Consider the following 14025-nt stretch of genomic DNA (forward strand, 5'->3'; position numbering starts at 1 on the left):
CTACACAGCAAATAATTTCCAAGATATTATTTAAAAAATAAACTAATATGAAATATTATGCATCGACGTATTTAAAGTCAAATCAACGTCTCTGCAAATGTAGGATAGAGGATCAATTTATGATGCATGTCACAAGAAATCAATATAGAGTCGTCACATTCTGAGACGTTTGTATAATATTGCTTTCTTGTGACATGCATGATTAATTTGATCCTCTATCCTACATAATAACATCTAAAATAAACTGTCCCATACTTTGGCCCGAAACTTTGTGCAGATGGTATTGCCATAGATGTCACCTCGAGGTCCGCGGAGAGAACGACAAAAATTTGCTTCGCAAATTTGACAGTTCTAACATCGTTGGGAATTTTTCGCCACTGCTATGCTTACATTATCTTCCCTGTATCAATTTGATCAGTGTAGCAGTGTAGCGAATAGAGTCGTCATATATATACGTTATTTTCGATAGAAATATGGTTTGACTCCTTCCGCCTGTGTTTAATAAACGCACCTAAAAAAAGACTATTCACTGTCGCTTAGTGACTAATACAGATGGTGAGAATTTTGTGTCAGTCTATGTTTTGTCAATCTAATAAAACATTATTTTTGTCAGCACTTTGTTTGGTTGAGTTAGTTAAGTTCCAACTAAATCATCGATTTTTGTATTATATCGGACAAAAACTGAGTTCGTCTATCTTCAAAATTAACAACAAATGCAAACCTAACACACTTTTGTAGGCATATTTTTTCGACGCCAATACAGAAAATGTTTGATTAAACATGTACATTGAATAACACAGTTAACATTAGATTTGCTTTGTTGTTTTAATACTTTGTACAGCAGTGATTTTTTTTGTGTTTAGTTAGAAACAAATGATCTTTTTAACGAGCAATCGTAGTCTTTGAGATGGTCAAAATCTGAATGAATTTAACAAAATGGGCGCCGCTGGAATAGACATAACCTCAATTACCTGTACATCTTAAAGGAAATCGTATATAGGTTGTGATTTGTCTGGCAAAATTACATATTTTTGTTTGTTTTTTTTTATATTGGAACGCATACCTAAGAATATTGTAATTAAACTAAATTCACTGGTCTTGAACTGATGTACGTTATTGAAGTAACATACATCCAAAGATGGCGGAATAAAAATCAAGTACTTTTTAAATTAGAATATTTACTCATCATATCAACTTTTTACTAAAATGATAAGTCAAATTGCATTTTTCTTTCCTATTAAAATTCTAAAGGATAAAATTATTCATTTTTTAATGAAGACTAAATAAATCTTCTTAAATAGTAATCAACGGAACCAAGGTTATAGCGGTAATCAAAAGAATGTAATCCAGTAGCAAAGACCAGACATGGAAATAGACATACACAACAAATAACATATACTAACTAAAATCATACATACAAAGTAACACAGTTAATGAGCAACTCCACTAAAAACTGGGAGCATGGACCAAGTGCACCGGTAGGGTAAGCGTCCTCTGCTTTTCTAGAAAAACCCGCCGAGCTGCTCATAAAAAGTCAAGTCCGGGGTAGACAAACGAGGAAAGGAAAACTATGACCCGTACTATATACACCATAACGATCCACGAGTTCATGATGATGACCATAAAACTTCTGTAGTGATGACTTCAATCTTGTAGCAACATAACCCTGTTCCAGAAGCCTATTTGTTAGAGTTCTAGCGCGATACAAGAAGTCTGCGTAGTTTCGGCAAGCTCTGACATAACGTATGAGTTGTGATATGAACACTCCATACACAGGAGGCGAAGGGATGTTGCCACAGATGGAAGGAAAGTTGACAATTCTGAATGAAAAGTCATCACGTTTGTCATAAAGTTTGGTCAATAGTTTTCCTTTATCATCGATTTCTAAGTGTAGGTCAAGATGTGAGGCTGAAAAAAAAAAAAAAAAAAAAAAAAAAAAAACACGGGTGATACCATAAAATTGACAAAGAATGTCTATCCAAAACATTTTAGTAGACATATTCTATTTCACATCCGTGCGAAAAATGATGGATTAGACATTTAACACTAGATTCGCTTTGATATGTTAAGACTACAACAGCACTATTTAGTGTTTAGTACGAAAAAATATTCTTTTTAATGAGCATGTTAGGCGTGGAGAGGGTCAAAATTTGACTAAAGTGAACAAAATGGGCGTTTGAATAGATATAATTTATTGTTAACAATTACTTGTACATTTGACTGTGCATGGTCATACAATCATACATATGTAGCTGTAATCAGACGCAAAAAGAATGATTGATTAATTGATTGTTGGGATTTAGCACCCGAGCAGCAGTATTTCAGCTATATTCAGGCGATAAACATGAAATGAATGATAAAATGAACATGAAATGATGATGATGATGAAATGAAAAGAGGGATGGGAGATAAGGATATGAGAGTCGAGATATTTTGATTGCCACTAGAAAAAAAGGAGTAATGGGTAGGGTCGGGCAATTTAGCCTCCTGCGGCCGAGCGCAAAGGTCCCTACTCCTATCGAATACCACAGCAGGGTTTTTTTAACGTGCGAGGAACTTGGCATCTTTCCCAACACGATAAGGTTTTCCGTATTATAGCCCTGCAACCCTAGCATGTAACACGCCAGGGGTACCCCATTCCACAGAGCGCCTAGCCCCCGGCACTTTTTAGTCGCCTTTCACGACAAGCTTCGCGCTGCTGCAGGCCTATTCTTTTGACACCCGGACCTGCACGGGGAAGAAACAAAAAGAAATAAAAGCAAAAAGACAAAGGCCCGTAGAAAGATAACTGTTTTCAAACAAAGTGCCTGCCTGTTTTCGTCAATATGTATGTAGATCATTTTGTCTTCAGTTTTCACATATCGTATTTGTATTTGCGATCTCTTCTGCTTTGATTCTTTGATATTTTGCCGTAAATTCACGAGATTGGTACGCAATCATAAGAATTCAGGAAATGAACAAAAGCATGTAATCGGACAGACGTGTGACTGAAAAGTTCAGTATGCATGTGCTATTTTTTTCCGATTTGCTTCAGTCAGTTGCATTGATTAAAAAAAAAAAAACAAAGAAACTATAACAAATGCAAAGACGAGTGAAATAAATAACTGTATGGTAAAGTACCAGAAAGAAGTTGATGTTCGTTTGAACATATTCAGGATTTTTTTTCGTATACACTTTACTTCCATAACTGAAACTCCAAGAAATATAGGCATAATTAATCAAATATATATCATATTGCCGATAGCCCAGTGAGCATTGTGGACACTGGATTTTATTTTATTCGTACAAGTAATATACAATACAATTAATTATTTTTATGAAACATCACATGTATTTTTCCGACTAAATTGTGCATCACACACACATTGTGTTGCACAATTTAGTCGGGAAAATACATGTGATGTTTCATAAAAATAATTAAGTATACATAAACACTTATTTGTTCATGTACAATTATTAATTCTGCATTACTGACGATCTCGCCGGCCAGGAAAATCCAGAAAAAACGAAATCTTTCGGTCAACTACATTCAAGTGTAGTGGAGAAATTGTTGGAAACCTGTGTGCGATACCAATGCGACAAATCGTCTCAAGAGTTATATTCGGACTTATATAATAAAAAAAATTTAAATATTAATTAGAAAAGTATTGTTATAAACATATTTGTACCGTAATTAATCTTATAATTATTTGAACTTGTGTGTTGCCCTCACTGACTTGGGCTAGAAAGTGACCAACCGGGAAAACATTTCCCGCTCAAAATTGATAACACGTGATAAATATCACTACGCCAGGTCTCGTACCGTTAATACAATAATTTCTCCCTATACTACGAAACGTGAGAAATTATACTTCCATATCTCAAACTGTAATAAATATAGGCATACTTAATCAAATATATATCATATATATATCATATTGCTGATAGCCCAGTGAGCATAGAAAATAATCAAAAAAAGGGGGTTAGTATGAAAGAAAATCAAAAATTTAAAGACCAAGTTTCTGTGAAACTGATGTTCTCTTATCTAATGTGTCTTCGATATAACCATCTTTTACAAAATCAGTTTTCCATCTCCCATGACTCTTAATGCACCTTTCATTAACATCAGATATGGCAGCGGCCGTAGCCCCACCGGAACGTAATGAATGAAGACCTAGATTGAGACTAGATGCTACTGACTTAAGCCTATTAACAATATTCTCTATAGCTGTAGTATAACTAATTGGTTTGTTTTTATATATAAGTTTACAAACACCTTTACATCTAAATATGGGTTTAAAAACAAATTGTTCAGATTGAGGATCTAATCCAGTTAATCTTAAATAAGGAACATACATTTTATATGGACAGGCAATAGTTTGACCTCTTGAAATATAAATCTCGTTGCCTTGTCTGTATTGATCTGTTTTACTACTGCCAATCCTGATTTTTAAATAATTGTCACAAATATGAATATCTTTACATTTGATTTTACTGATTTCATCAAAACGAAAAATCCGGTATAAGACAATAAAATCATAGTAAGGTCTCTGACTATTAAAATGTCCGTAGAATGTTCGTAAATAGAACAAAGTTCAATGAGCATACCGTTAAGTCTTTTAACTGATTCTAATAAAGATATAACAAAAGAATTGTTTGTAGGATCAATGAAACCGTTAAGATTGTGTGCCCATTTTATGGAAGAAACAGCTGAATTTACTACACTAGGTGAATAGTGGTCGTCTATTAATTTAGTTATATAAAGAGCTATATGTACAGGTTCAGCTGGTAAATCGGATAAGTTATCTTTTGCAAACTTCTTCCATCTATTAAAACTATAGAAAACTTTTTTACTAGTGTTCTCCCTTTTAGAATCCACAACAAAAGATGTCATTTTTCCTGCTAAAATGTACAATGAATCGTCTATGGTAACACCACTCTAGATTATCGCTGTTTCCACATTTCGTCTGATATTTAGTCCTGAAAAATGACATAAGAAATAATCAAAATACAATTCTAAAAGCTATCATATTGAAGTTTACGTTTGCCAAAAATCCCGTTTGTCCCTGCTCCCTCTACTACAACTTTGTTTTCTCTCAGATATTTCATATCTTTTATAAAGTGAGCTATTCCTTTTTTGTGTGTAAATGAGAGGCCAAAAAGGAGCAGATTTCCATTCTGGAATAATTAATGTACATTGTGCCTGGTCTTGTTCAGCTTTTGTAAAGACGAAACAATCAAGTGAGGGGGTGGAACAAGCAAGTTTATTTCGTTAGTCCAATCTTGTGTGAATGTATCTATTGCCTCCGTGTCAGGGCACCAATACTTGGAATTAAATCTCTTACATTGTGTGTTATAATCTGTAGCAAATCTATCGATACTGTACGGTTCCCATTTCTTGTTAAGATATACAAAAATTTCTCTATGAATTGACCAATCATCACAGTCTGATTGTCTGCTCATTGCATCAGCTTCTTTGTTTTCTGACCTGGGAACACAATTCAAATTAAGATTCATATCCCTATTGAGACATAAGTTGTGTATATCTGTAGCTACGCTTTGTAATTTGGATTTTCTGCTACCCACCTTAAGTATATGGGGAACATTCATATTGTCTGTATTTACGTTTATTTTCTTACTTTCTAGAACATTTGCGTTAGTACGCAAAACTGTCCTCATTCTAATTTGCGCCATGTTGAGCTTTCTGATTTTTCATCTCTAGTCCAATTACCTGTTACCTGACCTACGAAGTAATCACATACTTCCTGGCACTGAAAAAATCCCGCAAAGCCTACATTTGAGGCATCAAAACATGTCAAAGTCAGACACAAAATTTAAATCTACTTTACTGATATCTACACCCGATTCCTTTATCTTTCTAACTGAGTTATCCCAAAACATAATTTCTGTCAATGCTGACTGTGAGATTTTTACTTGAGCATCCCAACCTGCTCTACCCATAATACAGTCATACAAATATCTTATGTAAAATCTGGCTTTGTCGCCAATGACAATTTGCATTGAAATTAACTGACCAACTATGCTAGCTAAAAATCTAGCACTAAATTATAATCTGCCATAAAACTGTAATTTCTTTGCATAACTTTCTTATGCTGTTTTCAACTTTACTATTTGGAAACCAATGACATTTTTCATGAGCTATTAGAAAGCCCAATTCTTGTAATTCATTATTGACATCAGTGCTAGTTTTATAGCAACTATCAAAATTGTCATCACCTCCTATACCGTCGTCTAGAAACATGACTATACGTTTTCCTTCTGATCTCATGTGTTTAACTACCTACCTCAATACTTTTGAAAATATATACCCTGCTGTAGCGATGCCAAATGGTAAGACATTGAAAACAAAATATCTAGTTTTTGTGCCAAATTCAAACGAAAACCCATGAAATGTTCTGTGAATATCAATAATTTCAATATAATGATAAGCAGATTTTAAGTCATGACTGAAAAGGAAATCATTTAAATAAATCTCTTGCAATTTTCGTATCTTCATATTTGTGTCTTAATCTAAATAGATGTGGATTTATATGTCTGCAGTCTAATACTAATCTAGGCTTGTTTTTTATTGTAGGCCATAGTGAGTGGATTCACAACAACTTTTTTTCTATTACTTCAGTAATACATCTTTTCTTTATTAATGTCATAATCTCAGATTTTACAAATTCTGGATTATCTAAAGAAGATTTGTTATTCTTTAAAACAATCGAATCCGGTTCTGTTTTGAACGGTATTCTGTATCCGTTCTGGATAACATCAATAATATGTGTATGTTAACTTTTAATGGCTTCCTTAATCGTGGTGTCCATCTTGTGTCTTGCCCTCACTGACTTGGGCTAGAAAGTGACCAACCGGAAAAAAAATTCCCGCTCACGTGATAAATATCACTACGCAAGGTCTCGGACCGTTAATACAATAATTTCTCCCTATACTACGAAAGGTGAGAACTTATACAGATCTACAGGTGGATATGTTGGGATTGGAGTGAGTGGTCTACTTTTGATAGGTATTATCGTGGCTGTGTATTTCTGTGTTAAACGATGTAACAAAGGTTCAGAGACTGCAGGTCAAATAATTAGTCCTGTCCCTCAAAATCCAGCGATGGGTTAGTAATACAACACCGTGAAAAAGGGGTGCGCCATCTAGTTTGTACTTTTTCTGTCTGCATTTGTGCATCTTTAAATTTACGATTCTTCTAAACCGGTGTAGTTATCTTCTACAAGTCAAATTGATATATATATAACTCTTGATAATAATTAGAACGTTTGTATTCAGCAATTTCCATCAATCTCATGTAAGCATCACAGAAACATGGATCAATTTCATTCTGATTCAAATAAGAGCTTGATAGGCTTTGGTGATTTGAATATGATACAAACATATCACTAATTTCAAGAGTTGTGTCCCTTACCATAAGTCTACTTTCTTAAACTTGTAAGTGGCAATAAACCAAAACACCGATGAAGGTCATGTACTTGTATTTGCAATGAAATGTTAATAGTAAGACCAGCGCGTGTAGGTATATATAGAAGATGTAGTAAATGATAAAAGAAAAAAACTTATTTAACATCAGAATACAATATATACAATTGGCCGTTCGTTGATTAGTTTTAAATTGTCTCTGACAATCTAAACTTAAATATTTAGTTAATGGACCTTTTAATCTAATTATTGAAAGACTCATTAAGGGAACAAAGATTCAAACGGAATTTAAAGAGTACAATCCAGGGACAAAGACCTTGCAGGGAACACTGACACACAGGATAACGAACAAACCATAATCAAATAATACGTACAAATCAACAAAAGTAAATGAGTAACTATTAACTAAGAACACGGACCAAGTGCACCGGTAGGGTATTGACGGATATTAACCGTCTAGGATAACGACTACAAATTCGTTTGTTTAATAGATCTTGTGTTTCACCGACATATACTAACCCTAACCACATACCAATATCAGCAAGTCTTATTAAGGTATATACGTAGTTATACCAAACATTGCGAAACAAGATACCCGCACTATCAAAGGCAAGTCAGAAGAGCTACAAGGTGCAAACGATGAGGAAATCAATGATTTATTCAGCCTATGCAAACAATTTGTTATTAGATTAGGGAGTTCATGCAAAAACCAGGCGTTGGGTGGCAAATTAGAACAAAATTTCACTGCATAGCACCTTTTCTCAAAATTGTACGCTGGTTTATAATCAACTGCAACGGTTAAAGAGAAATACATTACAAATAAATTCATAGGAAACGGGACAAAACTCTTTATTTTTGTGCAAAATCTGGTTGTTTGTTTCCGAACTTTAAAGTCATTCTCTGAGCGATCTATTGGTGGTTTAAAAATATATTTATACTATGATATAACAATTTCTACGGAATTATGAATTTAGTGTGGTGAAAATTTGCAATATTGTACCCATACCATAGGAACTGTCCGGTTTCTACATGGAATGTCTCTTTGAAAGTTAAAAAAAACTCTGGGATTTCATGATTATTGTGTCAGCAGTCACTAATTGAAAACGATACTTATACAAACAAAACCTAATAAAATTTAGTTTTATTTCCTTGAAATATTTGTATTCACAAGTTCAAATATACATTAAATATCATTCAACAGAATAGAAAGTTGTAATTTTGATTATTCAATTGATTATGGTTTCAATCCAATTTGACCTCAAAATACTACATGCTAGGGAGAGGAGCAGAAACAAAAGATAGTGAAATCTTTGACATGCCTCTGTCGGAGATATACTCTTTCTTGTGCTACAGAAATTAGAACAGTTGGTCTAATTAATATAGCGATGTAAACATTTTTTCTGCCTGATAGTCTTATTTTTCATCAAATACTGTGCTTCAGCATCAATTCAATATTCCATTTGTCAATACTTTAATTTATTTACAAGAAACTCTGTGATTGCTCAGTTTATTTTGAGCATACCAGAATATTTGGATAACCTGGCTTGGTACTGTGATCTCATTAACATCAATTGGGCCGCATTTGGAGATTCAAATAACAAAATAAAAAAAGCTTCATTTCAATTGTACTTTCGTTAAATCTTAGCAGGTCAATGTTCACTACGTAAATCTTTCCTTTTTGAAATAAGTAAAATAATTATAGTAAAATATATTAAATGATATTTGGATGTGAATATTACGTAATTAAACAGCAGTAGTCGGAATATCTTGTAAAGCTGCATAAATTGCTGTGTATTTACATTTCTTGGGAGTTTGATAATACTTTCACCACGCACGTCAAGTCGGACGGCATTCAGAACTAGCATTAGATCCATATGTAAAACCACATTGAAATAGGGAAAAAACTTTACACAACATCAGTTTAAAATAAACATTACGAATTCGTCGGAGTACCATCAAATTTACGACAGATATAGGTGATGGAGTAGAATAAATATTTTTTTAATTTCATTTATTCATAGTTATCAAATTTGAGAAATTTTGTCAAATTGATAGGGCGCTGTGTTCCTTTATATCATGAACGTTTGTATATCAAGGCATCTAGAATACTTATGAACACACCATCAAATTTTTACACTGTGTCAGGTTTATTTGTAATTTACATATTTACATAATTGTACTGACTGATATTTCTTTTATTCATTTTTATAGTAATCTATATTTTACTCCTTGACCCGTCTAATAAGTTACACAAATTTTTTCACAATTCCGATTCTAGATTTAGCATTCGAATGATTTTAGTTAATTTTGAAATACTCCTACCTCCAATCCTAGTAGACAGTAAAAATGATTATAATGCACTATATGATGCATTCAGGCTTTTATTCATTAAGCATTGTTCTGCGGCTGATTTTTTTATCATTATATGAAATTAAAATTTGGAGCCGAGCAAAATGTAAAAAATTAACCATTGAAAATTTACTCAATATTGCAAAATAGGCAGTTGTTACTCAGGTTTTCATTTAGTTTTGAAACTTTGTGAAACTATATATTAGATCAGTATATTTTAGTTCATAATTTAATGACCAATTGATTATCCTTTTTAGTATACAAATTTTCTACATTTTATACAATGTAGCAATTTTCAAATGAATTTTAAATTTTTAACAGGAGAAAGTCCGAGAGTAAAATTACAGGTTTTGTTTCACATCATGTGAAATATCAATTTTTTTTAAAAACGGAACATTCTATAATTCTCTGTCCCCTATATCAAAACTACAAGGCATCACTTTAACCACAACGAATGTTGATAATTGGAGTTTTTTACCGCCTTACGGATCTCGCATGACCGCCCCTTACGGAGATTAAGTTAGTAGTTGAAGGTAGCGGAACCGAGCCTTCGGGATACCCAACCGACGACCTCAGTAGGAGTATGTCCTAATAGCGACTGGGCTGCTGTATTGACTCTCTGTCTTACTCCCAGACCCCACGTTGGTCCGAAAGCGTTTCCTCAAGTTAACTGTTTGGGAGTACGTCAACGTGAAGAGTGACCACAACGATTGATGATGATTGGGAGTTTTTACGGTCTTGACTATCCTTGACGGATCTAGCACGTTTTAGTTTTAATTTTTATGAACAATAAGCAATTTGTCCTTTGAGCGTAAAAACCGAGGGACTCACATATTCATAACCTTTTATTGAGTTATCGGTTTCGACAAGGTTGAATAATCGAAAATGGCAAATGAAGTGCGTGCGGTATAAATAGTCTGTAATGTATACATGTAAATGTAGATCGAAGGGTTCCGCTCTTATGGGAAATTTTACTAATTACGTGCACAATTTACTAAAAAATGAGCAGTTAATAGCCAGGACTCCCCCTCCCTCCCAATTCATCATCCCCTTATTACACTATTATAGCGTGGTATATATACTTAAAATAAAAAAAAAGAATGTATACGGGGGTAGCAAGATCAGAGCTATCTGGACTATTCGATAATGCACACGTATATCCAGGGACGTATGCATTATGTTCTCTTGTAGCTTGAATACAAGTGGACTTGCATACCAGTAGTATACGGGGAATAAATAGTGTTATATTCCTATTTTCTCTGTCTGGTTTCTGGGATTGAATAAATTATTACTACCTTGAAATTGGGTACGGCTTCGGGATCGGAGGAGAGGTTTTGGGAGTGTTGTTGATCGTCTGCTGGATAATTTGTGTTATGTGTATTCAAGTATAGTTGAATGTAAACATTTTTGTTTGGAAAATTAACAATTTAAAAAGTTAAAGAAATTCCTAGTTCTTTATAGTTGATAATTGTACCCAAAGAAAAGGCCACAGTAGTCCAAAACTTGCGGGTGAATTCCGTTTAACATTCATATATATATATATATACGTGAGTATATCATTTAGTTAAATCATACAATAAGTCCCATCATTTAGCTAGAGATACCAGAGGCGGATTCAGGCGGGGGCTAAGTGGGCGTGCGCCCCCATCCCCCCGCTAAAATTTGCAAAGTATGGGTTGTCAGGGGTAGATTAAGGCGGTTTTAAGTTGAAACTTCGATCTCTCGCTAATTTTACCATAAAAGATACTTACATTTCACCCACTCTAGAAGATAATTTCAAAAATTAACCTAACAAATTGTTAACTGTGCGCCCCCCCTCCAAAAAAAAAAAATCGAATATCCTGGAATCATCCCTAAATACATTTCTTTAATATTACTGCTGTGACATATGTGACATATTGTTTATCCCTTAAGCAGTGTATGGTAAATGGCTTTTATTTAAGAAAACTTATTTTTACATATGTGACTTTTCTTAAAGTTGAGCACAGAAATATTACGGATTCTAAAGGGCGGATTCGGAGTTTCAGGTTCGGGGGGGGGGGTTAATATGATGAGTTGCAAGACATTTGGGAAAGAGATTACCGAAAAAGCAGATATCTGGCAAAAAATTCCCTTATTTGATTTTTATCTTTGATCTCTGAAAATATTAACTAGCGACTGTTCTGTATTTTGGTAATAAGCTGGTGCGTTTGTTGCGTTTACCATATATGCTCTTTTTTTCTTTTGCTAGTATATAGTGTGGAGTTCGAAGTATTTTGCGAGGATCCTAGGGAAGATGTGCCGGGCCAAACGCCCACTTAGATTGGGAGGGAATAAGTGAATGGAATGACCATCGATTTAATTTACACTCATTTTTTTTATTTCATACCAAATTTATACAATAGTATTACTGCGTAAGGTTTCCCATATTGGCTTAGTTATTGGTCCGAGACTAGCCATATTAGACTGAAGCGTAGACGAATTCCTATATTTCTAGCCGAGGACAAATAACTTAGCCCTACATGAAAAACCTTACGCAATTATACCTTTATTGACTAACTAGTCCAATACACTAGGCCAATATGGACTTTAACCAGTCCAGTATGACATATTGTACGGGAACGGCTTAATCCCGAATTGGACGACTAGATCCCGTATTGGTGCACTTTTTTATTTTGTATTGTATTGGCAGTTTTAATCATATTTAGGCTAATATTCGAACTTAAGTCAATAAAACTCATTATTCCTTTAATGTACTAAAACCTAATTCACAGTTACTTCCGATAATTCTACAAGTATTCGTCCGCATAGAATTAAACATACATTGTGCACGTGAAAAGGGCGTCAACGGCGGCAGGACCCAGATATCCTTAATTGGGAGTTGATCTTTCGAAGGGGTTCAAACTTTTTCTTATATATTACAACAAGATTAGCTTTTTAAAAGGCCATCCATTAGGACGATTTTGAAAAAAACAATTCTCTTATTTTCCCATACGATATTGGCATAATTATATGATTTATACATTCTTAAGATTTTTGCATGCATATGTTACGGCTGCAAGTCCTTTCAAATGATATTATTAATTCCGTATTTACCTACTCTAATATATTTTCTTTAAAAAATATCCCGTCTCAATAGAAAATATGTTTTCTATAATTATCATGACTATTCTATAATGTTTTTGAGTATTCTTGGGTGTCTCTATGGACCTCTCTATTTAGCGTACTGTACAATGCATTTATTGCTTGCCCTTTTTTTTTTCAAAATGAACACTTTACGAACGGGCTTTAGTGTAAAATGAAAGTAGAATCCATCATTGAAAGTGCCATACCACTGAGGCGGATAGCAACTATTGAAATTTCGAATTCTAAAATTAAAGATGAAGCTTAGATTTATATTACTTGTGAACAACACAATTCGAGAGAGTCTTTGCTTAAAATAAAATACACCTATTTCCCTAGATGTTCGTATAATACAACAGTGGAAAAAAGAATGTCTAATAAATAGGAGTGTTTTTTTTTTCTTTTTGTTGTTGAAGATTTTGAGTTATAAACTTCTTTTAAAGCCGTCATTCGAGGACATGAGGACAATTGTATTATCACCACATGTTTAATATTCATTCTTTTTTACGCCCAAATGTTTTGTCATAGTCACTACTTATGTATATCATATGTTTAATCGCAATACAGTTATTTGATTTGGTTTGATTGTTTAGTTTGAAAAGAGAGTAATCAAGGGAACCAAGGTTATAGCGGTAATCAAAAGAATGTAATCCATGGACAAAGACCAGACATGGAAAACAGACATACACAACAAAGAACATAAAGTAACTAAAATCATACATACAAAGTAACAAAAGTAAATGAGCAACTCGGACTCCACTATAAACTGGGAGCATGGACCAGGTGCACCGGTAGGGTAAGCGTCCTCTGCTTTTCTAGAAACACCCGCCGAGTTGCTCATAAAAAGTCAAGTCCTGGGTAGACAAACGAGGGAAGGAAAACTGTGACCCGTTGAATAAATCAATTCTCATGGTGCTGATGGATACTCCATAACGATCCACGAGATCATGATAACGACCATAAAACTTTTGTAGTGATAACTTCAATCTTGTAGCAACATAACCTTGTTCCAAAAGCCTATTTGTTAAAGTTCTAGCGCGATACAAAAAGTCTGCTTACTTTCGGCAAACTATGGTATAACGTATGAGTTGTGATATGAACACTCAATACACAGGTGCTGAAGGGATGTTGCCACAGATGAAAGGAAAGTTG

General features: G+C 34.0%; 1 pseudogene; it reads right to left on the reverse strand.

The window, feature by feature from the left end:
* Positions 1 to 4995: 4995 nt before the first annotated feature.
* Positions 4996 to 6764, reverse strand: LOC148620497 (uncharacterized; annotated as a pseudogene).
* Positions 6765 to 14025: the final 7261 nt, after the last annotated feature.

The sequence above is a fragment of the Perna viridis genome, chromosome 4 (genome assembly GCF_037379345.1).
Source record: "Perna viridis isolate PV_CMFRI_1.1 ecotype Kerala chromosome 4, ASM3737934v1, whole genome shotgun sequence".
Classification (NCBI taxonomy): Eukaryota; Metazoa; Mollusca; class Bivalvia; order Mytilida; family Mytilidae; genus Perna; species Perna viridis.